The 18,511-nt window shown below is 41.4% G+C and overlaps 1 protein-coding gene across 2 annotated transcripts in view; it reads left to right on the forward strand.

Annotated features, from left to right (window-relative positions):
* The first annotated feature begins 4,218 nt into the window (after window positions 1-4,218).
* OSBPL8 (oxysterol binding protein like 8) overlaps window positions 4,219-18,511 on the forward strand; it is an 83,861-nt gene continuing 69,568 nt past the window's right edge. For both annotated transcript variants that reach the window (XM_059846879.1, XM_059846882.1), the window contains exon 1: window positions 4,219-4,354. The gene's annotated coding sequence lies outside the window, so the exon portion shown is untranslated. The remainder of the gene's footprint in view (window positions 4,355-18,511) is intronic.

The following is an 18,511-nucleotide window of genomic DNA, read 5'->3' on the forward strand; positions in this document are numbered from 1 at the left end:
AGTTTTGTTAATTAGAATGAAGGTCCCAATTTTAACTTTAACTAAAAAGGATTTTTTTTTTAAGCTAAGAACTAAAGCCTCTATTCTCTTTGACAGATGTTGGAAGCTGAAACTTCCAAGAAGAGCAGGGAAGACAGCTTCCCTGAAAACACAAAACTTCTGTATTTTTCCTCTTAATATTTTAATACAATACTTCTAGGGGTTTTTTTTTTTTCTGGTTTTGTTAATTTTCCCCATATTGTCAGAGTAGATGTAGCTCTAGATGCAGCAAAAAACTACTATCCACTTCAGAAAAACCAAAAAATACAGTGAATGTGTGCAGAAGTCTCCCTTGCCAGGACTGCAGAATTCTCACTTTACTTCAGACTCTGCCGTTGCTTTTAGTCTTTGTTTTCCTTTACCAGTAAAGCCCCATGTGGTGTCTGCTAACACTAGATAATAAGACAACACCCAGCAGGATTACAATGAATATCCTCTATCAACTCTGCAAGCAGGTTATCTAAGAATAATGCAAATTTTCTTATCTTCTTTTTGAACAGAGCTTGTTTGTGTTCCTATAGCATCTACCAGCTCTAATCATGTGCATATCATAATCAAAGATATGCACAACCACAAAACAAAACACTCTGCCTTTTTGTTGTTCACCTTCAACTCTGAAGTATTTTATCTTGTTTTCTGAGAACAGATGCTCTTGGGAAGGAACCTTGAGAAGGCAGCACTGCCAGAAGCTCCCACACTCCAGGTGGAAGCTGTTCTTCCTGTGGCTCAGCTTCATGTCTAGCACACAGCTCTTCTGTCACCAATTCACCCCTCCTTTCACAAGAGCTGAGTCAGAAAGGGGCAGCTGTGGGTAGCTGAGGTGAAAAGCTTGCTTCCATAAATTCTTGCAAATTTTATCCTGTAAGGAAAAAAAGGGACCAGATGAACTTTTGTGGTCCTTAGTGAGCCATTAAGCCCTAATGGCTCTAAGCAGCCTCATCTGCAGCTTCTACTTATACCCATAGGCCCAAGAGCTCTATTTAAGCACAGCCCTGGGCCCTTCCCCCTTACTTGAGCAGTGTTAGAAGAATATGTAGTCTGTGAGATACACGAGTTGAGTCTGGATTCAAGCTTTAGCCTGTGGCCTGACTTTACATCAGCCTGATCTTGTTGCCTTGGTGGTTGCTGCACCTCATTCTAAACACAACTAAGGGGTTTTGCTGCTGGCTTCACCTTGCATTTCTCTCTTCATTGTGATTTCGCCTTATGATCTGGACTTCTGGCTGACTGTGACTGTCTCAAACATCAGATCCTCCTTTAAGTTACTTGAATCCCTGCTATTTTAAATGGGTTGGAAATATGTCCTAATTAAAAGCCTATATCAAAGATGGAAAGCAGCTTCTCCCCTGTCATGGAGCAGTCTTCATCCTTTTTCTGAACCTCATATTAACAAGATTGGTAGTTGTTTCTACAGGAAAAAATAGATCATTCTTTTATTCTGCTAGCTGTGGACTTCCTGTTTGTTTGTTCCTGGTTACAAATGTATACAGTGCAAGCAAATGCTTTCCCTAGTCCAGAGCATCCAGCTCTGGGATCTGCAGCATAAGAAGGACCTGGATCTCCTGAAAAAAGTCCAGAGGAAAGCCATGAAGAGGATCAGAGGCATGGAGCACATCTCCTACAAGGCTGCGAGAGCTGGGGCTGTTCAGCATGGAGTAGAGAAGGCTCAGGAGACCTTATGGCACCTTACAGTACCTAAAGGGGACCAACAAGAAAGCAAGGAAAAGACTTTTTACAAAAGTGTGTGGTGATAGGATAAAGAGGAACGGATTTAAACTGAATGAGGGCAAAAATCAGACTAGATGTAAGGAAGAAATCCCTTATAATGAAGGGTGGTAAAAGACAGGAACAGGCTGTCCAGAGAGGTGGCTGATGTCTCATTCCTGTAAGCATTCAAGACCATGTTGGATGGGGCTGTGAGCAACCTGGTCTAGGTGGAAGTATCCCCGCACTTGGCAGGGAGTATGGGCTAGATGACCTTTAAAGATCCCTTCCAACCTAAACCATCTGTGATGCTCTGTATTTGTGGTGGTAGTTAAATATTTTTTCCACATGACAATCCTAAGGAGTGAGGTGCAAACTCCCACTGCTCATCAGTTCTCTGTGTCCTCAGATCTGAAGCTGTGATACTTGAAGGACATTGCACCCCTATTTTCCCTACAAGAGATCCTTTAATGAAAAATTTCTGAGGCATAATTCAGCATTGTGCAACCCATGAAAGCACCAGCATGCCTATGATTCAGCGTAAGCCCTGTGAGGAAAGGCCTGAGGTCTCCATAAACTCTTGCTACTCTGGTGCACTGCCTCCCTCCCACTTCTGTCTCAGACACGAATACAGGAACTCTATAAAGCTAGGAAAGCACTCTGAGGAATAAGTAACAAGAGTTTACCAGTGCCTTCCAGGAGAAGCAAAAAACATAGTGTGGATTCAGCTGGCATACCCACTCAGTTGCACACAACAGCCTGATATCACATACTTTGTGTATCTGAAACTGTGACCCCTCCCTGAGTATTTAGCATGATTTGAAGAACTCCATGATTTTGTGGAGCTCTTGAAGTGCTAAAGTGTGAACTATGGTGTCCTTGAAAACAGCTTTGAAAGCATTGCTCTGCCACAAGGCAAGGCATAAATGAGTCAAGAATTGCACACAGGACTGCTTCCCAAAGCTAGGCTCAGTCTGTTCTGTAGACTGCAACCACCCTTGTGAATTGAAGATCCACAGTAAGAGAGGCTGCATGATTGGCTCTTGTCAGAGTGAATTATCTCATTCCAGAGCCCTCCTTTGGGAAGAAGTATTGTTTAATTATAAAAAGCTTTGTACAAAGAAACTTCAATTTTGTTTTCATCATTAGATGTGTTCTCTGTATTATTCAACTTTTTATACCACATTGCTGAGAAGACAAAGCAATCTTCCTCAGCCAGGAATATATACACATCTTTCTACAGAAGCACTGAAAAGTACTGAGGAAAGAATAGTCAGCCTTTTAATTAATTCTGGTTCCAAAGAACAGAATGAAGATATTGTGAGTGGCACATTAGCCCAAGATAATGGACTCCTAGTCACACTGCTGCATAATTGAGATACAGCAGATGATTTTATGAAAATTGGATGGAGCAAAAAGATTTATTTCTGGAGCTGGGAACATTAATCCAAAGTGTCAACTTTTCTGCGTCATTCGTCAGGGGTCAGTGCTGAAGGTGCCAGATATCTTCTGAATGCACTGACAGTACTTTCACTTGAAGAAAGTGAAGATGCTCTACATTTAGCAACAGTTTTCAGCACTGTCAACTGGCAGGTTGATAACAACGTGAGGTACATGCTGATGTTACTTGAAATCCAGTAATATATGTAAGCTGCTCATTATGGCTCTTATTACCGAGGAAGTGTTTGAAAGTGCTAGGAGAAGAGGAGGCTCGGGGTGACATTATTGCTGACTCCCACTCCCTGAAAGGAGGCTGTAGCCAGGTGAGGGTCAGTCTCTCCACCCGGGCAGCCAGCAACAAGATAAAAGACACAGCCTTGAGCTGCAGCAGTAAAGGTTTAAGTCGGGGACTAGGAAGGATTTCTTCATAGAAAGGGTGATTAGACATGGGAGCCACCGCCCGCCCGAGGAGGTGTTAAAGAAAAGAGTGGATGTGGCACTTAGTGCCATGGTCTGATTGACACGGTGGTGTTGGATTCGGTGGTGTCAGAGGTCTTTTCCAACCTAATTGATTCTGTGATTCTGAGACCTAACATTTTGAGATGACTAAAAAAAGGCAAAAAAAAGCAATGCGGGGTTCCTGTTGTCATGTTCATCCGAGACCACGTCTTACAGTTTTTCGAGCATGCTTCAGACCGCATTTTATTTCCACTGTTACTATTTTCCGCTGCCTAAGTTATCCCGTAACGCCAGGCCGGGTGATGTTACAGCGCGGGCGTGCCAGCCGAGCCGTGCTTTCCCCGCACCCTGCGGAGGTCGCGGTTCCCAGCGGCAGGGCCAGCCCGGCACGGACGGGATTTCTTTCGGCGCCTCCCGGGCCCCCTCACGCCGCGCCCGCCCGCCCGCCCACGCGCAGCCCCGGGGGGCGGGGCCGCCGCCGCCTCCCGCGCCTGCGCGCGCGCCTCCCGCCGCGGCGGATGAGCGGATCAGGCGGCGACCGGGCGGGGCCGCGGCGGCAGCAGCGGGAGCGGGGTAGCGGGGTAGCGGGAGCGCTCCGTGCCGCGCGGGGCAGCGCAGCCCGCGCCTGCAGGGCACGGCACGGCAGGGGAGGGGGCCCGGCCGCCGCCCGGGCTGCCCTCCGCGCCTCCCGCCGGACCTGCTGCGGGCAGAGGTGAGGGCAGCGGCGGCTCCGGGGCAGCGCCGCAGCGACCGCGGCTGCGGACGGGAGGTGGGGGGCGTGTGCCACGATGCCACCCGGGTCCCCGCCGGCGCCGCGCCGCCGTGCGTGCCGCCTTCCCCGGCTTCCAGGCGGGAGGAGGTCGCTGGGAGTCGCCGGGGGTCTCCGGTAGCGCCGGGCCCGGTGGGTGTTGCTGGCCGCCGGCCGGGCTGGGTCGCGCGGGCGAGGCTGAGCGGGCTGCGGCAGCTCGGTGCGGTGTCGGGCCGCCAGCACGGCCCCGCGGAGCCGGGCACTGCGGCCGGGGGCTCCGCAGCCGCGGGCCGGCTGTTGCCAATGCCGTGCGCGCACCCCGGGCCCGCCCGCCGCCGTTGAAACCGGTCGCGTTAAATGCAGTTAAAATGTAGCTGCTGTGACTGCCGGTAACCTCCTTCCCCTCGCACTGGGAAAATAAGCTTGCGCTGCAGCCGTGCCCTGGGGAGCGAAACCTAGTTACTGTCCCCAGTCCCGCGGCGCTGCCAGCCGCGCTTCTGCATCTATATTAGCAGGCCTTGCAAATGGCTCGCTTCCTAAAGAGCCTGGGCTCCAAGGGCGTCCTGCTCAGCGAACGCGGAGATCGTTCAGATGAGGTTCACACAGTTCCTTGAAATAGTGATGTTCACAAATTGTGCGTTATAGCAGTGCGCTGTTGAATTCGTCTCTTGAAAGGAGGAAAGCCATCAATTCAGCGTGTCGCTGTTTCTAATGTGTTTTGTGCTGCCACTGTCCAAAACAGAGTTATTGGGACTGAGATCAGGATACCCTTTAAAAAGAGTTGATTTTCATCTGGCAGCTTTCATAACTTCAGTCATTTCAACTTAATCACAGGAAATATAAATCTATTTGATCTCACTAACTAAGTATTAGTGCAATCGGAACCTGCTAATGCTCGTTAATTATCAACCTCAGTTTTGAAGTTTGGCAAAGACAGGAGTTAGTACCGAGTTGTTGGTCTACAGTGGGCATAATGGGCAGCAACAGGACTGAGTAAAGAGCAGGGCTTCCCGCTTGTCTTTGTCAGGTCTGTTGAGTGAGAGTTTAGAGTTGATACAGTTCTGGTTTTCAGTGATGCAGAAAATATGAGAAGAGAAGAACATAGTTGCATTGTTGGCTATCAAGTAACTGTAGAAGGGACTGGTGAAATTTTCTGTGTGCTGTTTTCTTTTCGAATTCCCTGTAAACTTCTGAGGTCATTTGTTGTTTTAGCTAAGGAGTAGTTTTTAGTCAAAACTCCTGAGCTTTGCAGTAATGTGTTTTGTGATTGTACAACTTTCCAAAACCTGGCCGTAGAACCCTCCTTTCCAGATGCTGATTTGATGTGTCTACTTCAGAATTGAAACTAGCTGGGGGAAAAAAGAGATGTGTGATTGTGGTCACTTGTGGACCCTTTGGCTCCTGTTTGTTTTTTGTTTTTTTTTTTATTATTCTAGAGTTGTGAAGATCTGAGAATCATTTAGTTCGGAAAAAACTCTAAAAATCATGTTATAAGTAAACCAAATATTTTGAGGCTGATGTAGTTTAGACCTAGCAAGACAGAATCCTTTTTCTACTTTAATCATGGGTCAGGGAAAAGAACTCCTTTTAAACATGCTGCTTTGTCAAATTAGTTTAAAAATGACTTTTTAGTAAAGGTCTGTCTAGCTTATATCTCTGCTGCATGTGTAAGCCCCCAGAGTACCTCAAACTCTGTTCTATAAATGCTTGTTGATGTTTGTTAACTTTTACAATAGAAGGAAGAATTTTCTGATGTTGCAGGAAACAATGTTGGACTCGTACACTTTCTGTGGGGAACTGAACTGGGACAGAAAGTCAGACTTCAGTGGTCCTGTTCTTTTAATAGTGCTCGCTGCATTATCTCAGGTTTTGTTCCAAAGAGAAATAAGATGCAGAAATGAAAGAAAAATAATTTGGGGGGAAGGGAAGTTTATTGAAGATGGCTCATTTTTAGATGGCCTTTTCTTCAATTCTGTTGACATGATCGAGAAGGGTCTGAGGTGATGTGGCATTTACCCATTTTCTTTTGTCTGGTCTGCTGTTACACTTTCAAATAAAGGCTTGTGCAACTACCTAGTAAAGAAACTATGCATACTTTGTATTCTGTGAAGTTGTGTTCCAGCCTCCTCTCTGTCCAGTAAATCTTTGCATAGAGCACTCAGCCAAGTTTTAATGAACTGTGTTGAGTCAATTATTAGGCTTTCATCTCTTCACTGATTACTGTTTTACCACCTCCCTCCCCACTGCATTTCTCACATTCTGTTTCCTGAAGCATGCAGCAGAGTTTTCTAAGGGCCTTTTCTCCCTTTTCCCTTCCTGTGCTGTGTAATTCCTCTTGCTTTAGGCTGTCAGATAACTTGTCTCTTAGTCTCTTGGTCTTCTGCTTCAGAACAGAAGTTAAATTTGTAGGAGAATTTACTTAATATCATATACTTAAAACTTCCTAATGCACCAGGCAATGTGGTTTGTTTTAGTTCTGTTAGTTTCTTTTTAATGAACATGCATCAAACTCTACATTACTCACATTTTTGATTAAACATGGAAGAACAGTTTTTATTGTTCAACAAAAGATAGAATTATGAGGGAAAACAAAAAAAAAAGACCTTCAGTGAGGAAATGGTGATAGCTGTAGAAAACAGCATAGTCTTACTCACAACATGAGTGGGTTTTTCTCCAGTCAATGCAATGTAATTAAAGTAGCATAAACACAGATGGTTCTGATCCTATTCTCTGAACTGTGATGTGAACATCTTGGTCAGGTAAATTGTGTTTCATAATAGACTACGCTGTTAATGAGGATCTTGCTTCTACGGCAGATGTGCAGCTGGGAAGTGGAGGAGCAGTGGCACAAAGCTTTTTGAGGGAGGTGTTTGCATAGTCACTGTTTTCACAGGAAGGGTGAAGCAGTGTAGTTCATGGCCTAGGCTGTTTTGGTGAATTGGTGTGGAAGTTAAAAATACTGCTTCTAAGTGGGAAATAATTCTTTAGATGATTTCCTGAGTGAACTGCATTTACTGTGCAGTTTTCTTCCCCCCACCCACCCCGTATTCTGATGTGGTCATAATGATGTTGAATTAGTTAATCTTTTTCTGGTTTGTTAGACAGCAGTTATAATCACCTTCTATTAGAACCATCACCTTCTGTTGATGATAATACGGTTCAGAAGTAAATCTTATTTAAGACAGAAGAAATGATGGGTACAGTCTTGGTCATTTGTTTTGTTTGAAAAAAACAGCTCAACAAACAACCTGGCAAAAAATGTTTTTCCTGATGCCTTGATTCATTTTAGAGGACTGTCTCTGAATTTTGCTTGAGTGATTATTTTGCTGTTCTCCTGTCTTTCAGGGAAAGTTGATATCCTCTGTGCTTAGCTTCAGCTGGTTAACAGTTCCCTTCCTTCCATCTGCTGCCTACACCTCTCCCACTAATACAAAGTGGAGAATCATGCTCTGAGTTTAAAGCTGGAGCAACGTGAAGGGCTTTGTAAGGCTCTTGCTTCTCTTGAGAATGTGTGAACAAATATTGAGACAAGTGTGACTTGCACAAGTTTTCTAGGTGCTAGAAGGCCTAGTAACCAAAAAACTAGAAAAAGATGAGTTATTGACTTTGAAAAATACTTCATGGTATTGATAACTAGTAGAGGAGATCTATTGTTGCTTCCTTGTGGATTAATTTGGACCTTGGACTTAAAGAATCTGCATTGATTTGGGTATGTTTTTATAAATTAGCTTCTGATGAAGGAGGTAGTTTCTCTGCCTAAGAAACTCCCATCAGTTTAGATGCAGTAGAAGCAGCTCTGTGTAGCTTTGTCTTAAAACATATGCTTGTCCATCTTGTGGAAACAGCAAATTGCATGCTTTTCTGGTGATTTGTCTCATTTTGGTAATTTCAGACCATGGTGGAGCTTGATGTTGTGATGGCTGACATTGGCTTTTAAAAGGAAGGCCTATATAGAGTGCTGAACTCTATAAATGCAGCAAGTGAAGTTTGGGAACCAGTGCTCATAATAGGCCACTGATTAATATCAGATATGTTAAAAGTGTTTTATTCAGAGTAACTGGTTCTGGATAGTACACAGTTGAAATCTGGAGCAGTATTTTGCTATATTTGTTATAAAACAGTGTTTAATCCCATCTGTACTGTACAAGAAGGAAATCTGTTGCAGATGTAACGTGTATAGTAGCATAAGAAGCTTCTTGAGAACAGCTAAAACTGTTTGACAGATGGTAGGAGGCATTTGGGAAGTAAGATTTTCACTTTGAGGAAATAGCTTGGACTTCTGGTGCTAGGAGAGGAATAAATAAACCTAATTTTCTTCACACTCTTAATTGTGGATGCGAGGTTTTATCTCAGCTGTTCCTCAGCACAGGGTACAGCACTTATCATTCATCCACTGAAAATGCTACATCTGTCTCTCAAGCAGTTCTTAAGGTTACAGTGACTTTGACACCATATGGGAATGTGTGTATCTGATCTTCCTTTTCTTTTTTTTTTTTTTTTTTCATTTAACCATTCATTCATCCATTTGAAAGAGTCCTCATTGCATCCAAGCTTGAGCTAGTTCATATGCTATCTGTATGGTCAGCCATTTGCCAGTGCATTAATCCTGTCACCCAGTGTTTGTGTTGCAGTGCTGCAGAAGCTGTTAATATGACTATTGAGTTGAGATAAGGAAAACCAGCATGTTTCCTTCCAGAGTTATCTTTTTCTTGCCTGCAAACGGAAGCCATGGTATTTTGAAGGTTATTTCAAAATACCAGTGAGTTTCTTTTGAATAGGCTTGGACTTGTAAGTGCAGGTATAATATTGGTCATTTAAACATGAAAAAGTAATTTATTTTATTTAGTGTTCTTGCTTAACTTAGTCTCTCTACAATACACATTTCCCTTTTTTGGTTGACAGTTTTAACTATTTAAGGAATTACACATGAGAAAATAAGTGGGATTTTTTTTTAGAATTCACATGTTTAAAGCTGATAGACTTTTAAGCAGGTGGTTTAGTAAACCAGGTTGGGTCCTTGACTGTGGCTTGGGTATTATTTATCTCTTCCTAAGCATTCCCAAGGCTTAATAAATTAAAGGGAGCTTTTCACCTCTCATTCCACCTCAAAGTAATTAATAACACCCATGAATGGTTTATGTGATTCTTCCAGTAGCAGAAGCTGCATTCCAAACCTGGCTTTGTCTCATGTACAGTAGGTATTTTTCTAACTACCTACAAGGGCTGTGTCTCAGTGATTTGCATGTTTTTCCTCAGAAACGTTCTTTAGATGTTGTATTTGTTACTGATGATTTGGAGAGTTCAGACAATTTATTACTTACAGCTGGATGGTGATACTTAAAAAGAGAGCCATATTGTTGATACAAGATTTGTGAAAGTAAATTATAGATTTAGTTGGTGTCAAGTTCATGAATTATAAAAGATTTCTGCCTTTATTCTAAAACTGAAATGTGATGTATTAAGATTCATGAAGCACTTGGCCAGGTACACAGCAAGTTCATTTGCTTGAAATTTCATGTGGATTTCTTTCTAATTACTTCTAAGACATGGTAGTAAAAAGCATCCTTTATGGGCAAAGTGAATACTTTCATTAGGTAAAAGATGGGTGGCATTTGTTTCAATATTGCATTGACCTAATTTTTTAGCTAATATATTCATATTTTATGGTCTTGCAGTCTTTGCAAGTTTTAAAAATTATTGTGTTAATGCTGTAAATATGTGAATAGATACTTCTTAAATGGCACTGAATTGAGAAACTTGAAACAGTAGTTTTCCCTGGTCTGGTTGCAGTGTAGTAGAAAAGATCACTTATTATGGTGACATGTTGACAGATACAAACTCTTTCCACTACTAAATAGCATATTTTTTCTTTATTCTTGCATAATGTCATTCTGATGTAAATAGCTGCTTAGGGGTCACTGTTTTTTCTTTAAAGCAGGCCATATCGTGGTTTGTTTCTGCAGGACATGAAAATGCTGCAGTGTATGACTGGAGTTAGGGAAAAATACTGTTCACAAGCACATGAAGCTTTCAGAATAAATCCCAAGTTTGCCACTCCCTGTGCAAGCTGTTCCTTCCAGTCTCGTCTCAGAGGTGGCTGCCCCAGAGCCCTGCAATGTGTGTAGGGACTGGGGTGGGGAGGAGCAGGCTGGGGAGTTTGTTCTTCATGTGGTGGGATGCTGGTGCTGCCAGGAGAAGAGGAGGCAGTTCATTTGCAGTGGAGGTTTTGGCACAGCTTGTGAACCTTTGTGCTGCATTAGTCAAATATTGTTCTTTAGCACAGAAGAGATAGCTAGGATATTGTTTAGGCATTAAAGCAGCGGGTCTGCAGAAACTGCAGTTCGTTGTTTCTCAGCTCTGGGACTCACATCCAGCAGCACCATCCTGTGCCAGGAGAGTGGGTTTCCTATTGTTCCTCACTGGAGAACTAGTCTAAGAGAAGGACTGAAACATGCTAGAGTTTCAATCTGAAACTCACAATACATAACAAATACAAAACCAAATATTTAACATGGCTGTAGAAGGTTACCAGTCTCAGTCTCTTTCCTTGCATGACTTTAGCTTTGTTGAAAAAGAGCTCTGTTAGAAGGCTTTTGATGTAATCAGAGCTCTTGTGATATTTCTTTCAGTACTTTTTCCAGTGGAAGGCAATCACAAGAACAAGTATATTTGTGTCTCTGAACGGAACTGAGCCAGTTCAGATCTCCATTTAGAGTAGTGCAATTGATTACATAATGCAAGGAAAATGTTTGGTCTAAACAGAGATACTATGGCAATGCATATAATGCAGTCTGTGTTACTTGGGCCTGACTTTTAAGAGAGAACTACTTAGCTTTTTCTTCTCCTTCACCCCCACCCTCACACATGGGGGGGGTTCGATATGGAATTTTCCATTTCATGTGTTAATGAGGCAGCTCATCTTCTTGATTTGTTCTTAGGTAGTCTACCATTGGTGCATCTCCTGCTTTGTAGACAGGCCCAGATCATCTCTGTGCTTCCTGTGTAGAATATGTCAGTCATGCCCACTTCTTGCCACCCACACCATGGCTGCTGATCGTGAAACTGCAGTTCTGTGCTGTACTGAACTCTGGCTCCACAGAGTTACAACTGGGAGCTAAATTAGATGTAAATTGTAGGAGTGGTGCTGGTGGAGATGATGCGAACCCCCGGAACTGCTTTGTTTCAGGCCTTGGTCGTTTTCAGGTGAAGAGTACCTGTGAAGTCAACCAAGTGCTCTTTTTCCACAAATAGATGGATGTATAATTTAATTTTTTTGGTAGAAGTTGAAAACTCTAATAAGACTAATGCTGGTGTTGTTGTTTTTCCACATCTTGGAAGGTGCTGTACTGTCCTTTTTGAGGGACTATTGGACACTCAAGATTACTAGATTTTTTTTTTATAAAGAAGATGGAGTAACTTTAAAAAAAGATATATATTTTAAGTACTTGGAACATGATGATTTTGTTACTACATATTCCATGCATAAATATGGAATAAAGTAGCCAAAGACATCAGGTTAGTACCTAAAGGAAGTGTTAACTGTTCTAATATACCACTTCCAGAAATAGAGGAGTGGATCTGAGTTGAAACATTAACAAGATGAAAATGACAAGACTTGGAAGTGGCACTTAAATTGCCCCTAAAGACCATTCTAAGGAGCTATTGCTTCTTTTAGCAAAGAGTGTTTGAGTAATTATGAATGTGTTTATTCCAAGTCTAGAGGAAACAAAGTTTGTCTAGATACAGAGTGAAATACGAAAAATCATAAAAAATATTTGTTGAAGATGTCAAATAACAGCTAGTGTGATTGGAGGAAAAATTGCAAAGGAAAAGTTCTTGGGCCACAAGTAGACTTGGGCCACAAATTGGTATCAGCTCAGTGTCAATTCATTGTTTCTAATAGCTTGTTCTCCTTCTGAACAATATTGGCACAGGGAGATGTTGTTCACCAGCTAAACTTGATTAATAGCCTGCCCTGTAAACCTGGGCCAAATGGAGGGAAAATTTGGCTTTGACTCATCTCAGTGGATTTGTTTTGTGTACTATACAGCCACCACCCATTTATTCTGTAGTACGCCACACAATATAATTTTGCCAAACATGTTAGATATTGCTCTTATGACTGTACAGTTGAGTAACTGACTATGCTGCAGCAGAAGATAATGCAAACATGCTCTCTTCTCTTAATGCCCCTTATTCTTAATGCCCTCTTTTCATTTTGGGAGACAAAGAGAGAGGTTTCTGCAACAGAACTCATTTAGGTCTTGTATTGGACAGCCAAAGTACAAGGTCTACCAAGAGAAATTTCCATATCTTTATTGGGTTTTAGACTTGCATATTTTCCAGCTCTCTAAATGGCTGATCGTGATTGATTCTCTGAATATGAAATTTGCTGCTGTCCTCTTTCCATTTCTTATGGGGGAGCCTTACAATGCTGAATTGGCTTCTGATTTTTGTGCCTGATAATATTCTTTTCCAATTCAGGCAATGTCACTAAAGTTAAGGTAATATGCAGTAAAGGTAAAGGAGGAGGATTGAAGAATACTTAAATTGTTACCTGAAGTAGCAGATTAATTAATTAATTCAGTGTGACTGAACATCTGGCCATGCTTTTGTAGCTGATGTTTAACATACTTAAAGTGGATGCCACGTGCCCATTACTAATGGAGGACTATCTTTTGTGAGTGAAGACCACTTGCATCACTTTCCTAACCTAACAGCAGCTGCTCTGCCAATGTTGAGGTGGCCTTTTTGCTTCTCTTCTGTTTTTGTCTGTGTCAGTAGGATGGTGAGGACCTCCTTCTGTTAGCTTTATTGAGGAGAAGACATCTGGGATTGCTGCTTTTTTGTGTGACATATGGCCTGTCTACTTCATCTGCAGTTCCAACTACATTATCTGTTCCAGTTTCACTGGATACTTACCATCTGTCTTCTGCCTTGGTCTCCTACAAAAATCACCATTAAAGGGCTGAAGGGAATTTTCTGTCTGATTTCTTGTAGCTCTAGGCACCATCTGACTGACTGTGGCTTTAGCTGTTTTTCAGGAGATCACAGTTTTAGAAGAGGGCATGACAATACCCTTATATTCTCTCCAGATGCATCAGACACTGTGGAAGACTACTAGCTGCAGGAGGGTTTATTTTTTTTTCCTTAAGTGATGTGCTTGCCTGTGTTACTTAGTATGTGTGCTCTCTGGATGTGATACAGGGCCTATGTAAAATCTGCTTTGCTGCAAGGACTTGCTGAACCTGCAGAATTTGCATGTGTGCATGTATATATTTGCATAGGTAAGAGTGTTCTAGCAATACATTAGAAGGAGATAACCTCCTGTAAATTGTGAGCTGGCAATTCTCAGTGCGGGGCTCCCAGCTAGGTCTTCAGCCTTGCACAACAGCTGTGACTTGCAGTCCTTCATTTTATTTGCTAATTCCTTTAGAAAAAAAAAAGTTGGATTTGGTATAGGTAAGTCAAGCAAGTTTGCTTATCTGTATGATGGAAATTGCAGACTTTGAAGGTATCTCTGCTTCAATAATATCTTAAAAAATCTAAATTGAATCTGCATAATACATAAAAAGTTACAGTTCTAACACTAAGGGTCTTGCTGGGCTGTCTGTTATGATCTCTTGGAGGCTGGAAGATTTATGTTACAATACATATTTCCTCTGCTGAAATCACAATTCTGTAATTTCTCATCAGTAATTAAAATATACTCTTTGATTGTGCAGAAAAGCCAATAAGCTAACGTTTGGATATTGTTTTGTACACAGAATTAAGGACACCACACCAAGCTACCTCCAAAGATTTACTGCTTGCTGTTTTTAAAAACAGTACCTTGATTCTAGCTTGCAAACAGGATTGTAGTTAACTGTTACAAACCTGTGCTGCCTTGAAAATGGTCAGGATAAACCTTAATGCAAACAGCTACATTAAAATACCTGGGAAAGAAAGTCATCAGAGGAAAGCATGGATTTAAAGCCTGTGATACTGTCAAGCAGAAAGCATTTCCCCTGCCAAAATGACAATTCCATCTATTTAAATAGCAAACACAATTACTGAGCGCAAGCAGAATTTTTAAGACACAACTGTGAAATCATTAACAAGAATAAATGTCCTTCCTTCATGAGAATTGTTCTCCTTTGATAAAAAAAACGATCTGCTAAGGCCAAGGAGCACTGAGCAGCAGGCTTATAGGTTCTAATCAAGGTAGAATGCTGTGAGCAGTGAGCTGCCCTATAAAGTGAAGGAGAAGCTGGCGAGAAATCAACCTGAGTGTACAGATGGATCTGTACCATGGCAGCTACTTTAATTAAATATTAACTATACCCACTTACTGTCAGTGCTTCAAAGAACACCGCTCAATATTCTTCTCCATGCACTAACAAGAATATTTTTCTTTGAAGCTCAATAATCAGGTTTTTCTCAGTGTCATCAGCTCTGTTTGGCTGCCAGCTTGGAGCAGGGAAACATACTTTCTTCTCAACTGAACTAAGAACCAGGGTAAGAAATGAGTCCTGTGGTCTGAGGGGGCTTGGGTTTTGGTGGTTTTGCTTTGCTTTCTTTTTAAATTTGTAGAAGACCTCTGCTCTGGTCACTGTCAGATCACGTTACAAGTTGTGCTTCTTTGGTGTTCAGAGACCTTATTGAATTAAAACAAGCTTTGGACTTTCCATCTGTTTTTGGCTTATAAACAGCCATGTATATATATTTATATATAAATATTTGTCTTCAGTAGACTGAAAAAGTTTCCCTGTATATCTTATTGTTGATTTCTACCTTATTCTTAGCAGAAGTTGATTTATGTCAAAAAGAAGATTAAATATCTGGTAGGTGCTGGGGATTTTTCAAGCGTAACAAATCGATGACTGCATGCTGTACCATTTATTGAGTATAAATATTTATTTTTTGTTACTAATTGACCAGAAAAGAACTTCAATACAGATTTTAGCTGTTTATTTTACCAATTATTGAATTGTATTTCATCCTTCTTTATGAAATGAAGAAAATTTGTTTTTTTCTTATCTTAAGTAATTTTCCTCTGTGATTGATAGATTGTTTTTGTAAATATAACCTACTTATAAACAGGACTTGTGTTATCTCTTAATGTAAATATACTGAAATAACTTCCATCTTATTAATTGCCATATTAGCAGCATAGATGGAATTGAGGCATGAACAGGATAAGGCAAAAGTCAACATTGAGCTGAACTGTTTCAGTTACTGTATTCTGTGAATGCTTCAAAGTATCACCTGTAGGCTTTCATTCAAAAAAGAGAAGAAATTCTTTATCATTACATCCTATATAGATTAAATATTTGCCAGTAGGAATCTTTGACAAGTATATTGCAGATGTAGCTTTGCCTGTCGTCTTGCATTTTCATTCTTTGTTTCCTTACATGGATTTATTTCTGAAATTCGTTCCTTAATTATTCTGGGTAAGAATTTGTGGACTATTGCTTCCTCTTATTACAGGTACAGGAATTCATTATGCATCTGAAATACCAGCATGACATTTCTCATGCTGAGAGCAGTTAAAAATCATATCTTCCTGTCTTCTTGATCAGAATTTGCAACAGAGTATTATGCATCAGGCTGATGAAGATCCAGCAGAAAAATTAGATGGCTTAGTCTGCTTGTGGAAGAAGAAACCAGTAATTTTTCTGTAACAACAGGGACACTTGGTATTGCTGTGTAGCAGCAGGAAGCTCAGGCTTCTCAAACTGCTGGCTCTTTTGGGTTGGATTTTAAACTTCAGGAAGCTAAGGCTTGTTGCATTTTAAGAAAACAGTGTTAAGTGTAACTTCACTGTGTATTGTTCTTAAGAGCTAAAGAGAATGAGTTTTAATTTGTTTTTCCTTTTAATTCTGTATGCGGAATATTGTCTGGCAGTAGACCTTCTGTGAATTTAATATGTAAAAAAGCATTTGTGCTGGCAGCCCAGGAAGAGGAAAGGGAAATTAGAGGGAGAGAGACCTGGTGTTGATTTCCATGTATAGTGCTCAAAAGTGATGGTTGAAATATGTCTGGAGTATTGCAGGTAAATTTCAACTGTGATTCATTGCAGGCATTTTGTAGACATTTCTGTGGGCTTAAAAAAAATGCTTTAGTTTCCAGTGTTAGCTAGCAATTTCATTTAAACACCTTGGTGTTTTTCTGGTGTATGGTTTGGTTGGGTTTTTTTGACTGTTAGTTTCTTGTAAGTGATTAAAACATAAACTGCTTGCTTAGCAGATATTTCTGTCTTACAAATGCAGATTTTAAGAAGCTTGGGTTGTCTTTCTTGCCAAATGAGTAGCATCTGTTGTGATTCATTTGGCTTTAAGGTGTTGGGGGAAATGTTGTTGGAAGCAAGCTCTTGGCTCATAGAATAATTTTCTGAATGTAGTTTAGTGCCTTCATAGAGATGGTGTTTGATTTTGCACCTCTGCCTGTCACCTTTTGGGTGGAGGGAAGGAAGAAAGGGATGTGGGGGATTTTTGGTGTTTTTTCATTTCTTCTTATTGTTTATGTCAGGGAGCAGATGGTGTTTTAATGACTTGTAACTTGCTCTAGCTGACCACCTGCAATCTGCACAGTGTGTTCTGCAGCAGGGCAGCCCAGACAGGGGAAATTGGAGGAGTGAAAAGTAATTGCTAAACAAGTTTCATGGGAAGTCTTAGAAAAGGACCCGAGTGAAGGAAGGTGTGCATATGTTATCAGGGTTTTACCTTTCAGTCTGAAAGCTCTCACTGAATCCTCACTTCCTTCTCCAGTGTCAAGGGTCCCAAGAGTGAGTGGTGAGGGAGAAAAAAGGATGAGGCTTTTTTATTACCACTCACAGGTATAATAGGTACAATTTTCCAACTCTACTTAGCATCTGTCCTCTCCTTGTGACACAAGTACTGCCATCAGTACTGAACAAAAGCCCACTGGAGCTCTGGCAGCCTTAGTTGCCATCCTGTTGCAGGGTCATGTTTGCTTGAAATTTGTTCTATGATTTAAAAAAAATACATTTATCTCCATATTTGTCTTGCTGTAGTCCTCTTTTAGGTGATGGTCCTGTGTCATTAACTGCTTTGGTTATAATTGTCTGACTCTTCTCAACATCTTTCCTCCATTCTAGCTTTATTCTATGTCCATAAAAGTTGTATCTTTAGCCTCACACACCTCTCTCCTTTCATTTAAACATATAGCAGCATATTTGTTTTTTTCTTCTTTGCTGCTGTGCTTCCTGTCTTAGCAATTCAGAAACCTAGCAGCATTCTTCTGTGTTCTTGTGCTTTGCTTCACTTTCTATGGAGAAAAATACAGGTGTTCACTGATGGAAGCTTGCATGATGGATGAATATTTTGCAGTTGTGAAATTTTAAATGTCTCTACTTGAATCCCATGCATGACAGACTTTGCTGCTTACCTCGCAAAGATCACACTATTGTAACAGTGTGGGAGAAGCTGCAGTTCAGGTGCCTATGTCAATGTCTCCTCCCTCCTCAAACAAATTACTGCAAGCATGAGCTATAAACCAAAATTAGTAACACTCCACTCCTCCCAATACTGAGTCCAGGGAGGTTGTTATCAGCATAAGTTTATTTGCTCTGACCAGCACTTGTAGGAGCCCTCCTGCTGATACTCTGGTGGAATGCCGTGGTATCAGTCTGCTCTCCATGACAGCCTTGGACTTTGTTTCCTGACTTCATGAGGATGACATAGGTGTCTTGGCTTCTGCTCCTCCTTCATCACTGTTTCTCATGTCTCATGCATCTTCTAGCTGCCAGCAAATGTTTTGCTGAGTAGCAGTGACAGTAATTTTGATCTTCAGCAGGCTGTCCTTCCTTATAAGGAATAGAAATGTCAGACTCATGGATTGTGATTTGTGAGCATTACAAAGACAAGCTGGCAGACTTGGTGTCCTGGGAGCTGGTGTTATGTGCTTTGCTTGAGATGCATAATGAGGCTGACAGCTTGGAGATGGATTTTATCTGGGGGAGCATTGGAATTGCTGTTGAGGTGGTTCCTAAAGCTACTGACTTGCTGTTATGGAATCCTTTTTCAACCCATAATGAAATGGGTAGAAGCCATGATGTTGGTATGGGATTTGCACAGTTTGCCCTTCAGTCTGCTTCTGGCATGTGTGGCAGAAGACATA

This window comes from Haemorhous mexicanus, chromosome 5 (genome assembly GCF_027477595.1).
Source record: "Haemorhous mexicanus isolate bHaeMex1 chromosome 5, bHaeMex1.pri, whole genome shotgun sequence".
NCBI classification, from domain to species: domain Eukaryota; kingdom Metazoa; phylum Chordata; class Aves; order Passeriformes; family Fringillidae; genus Haemorhous; species Haemorhous mexicanus.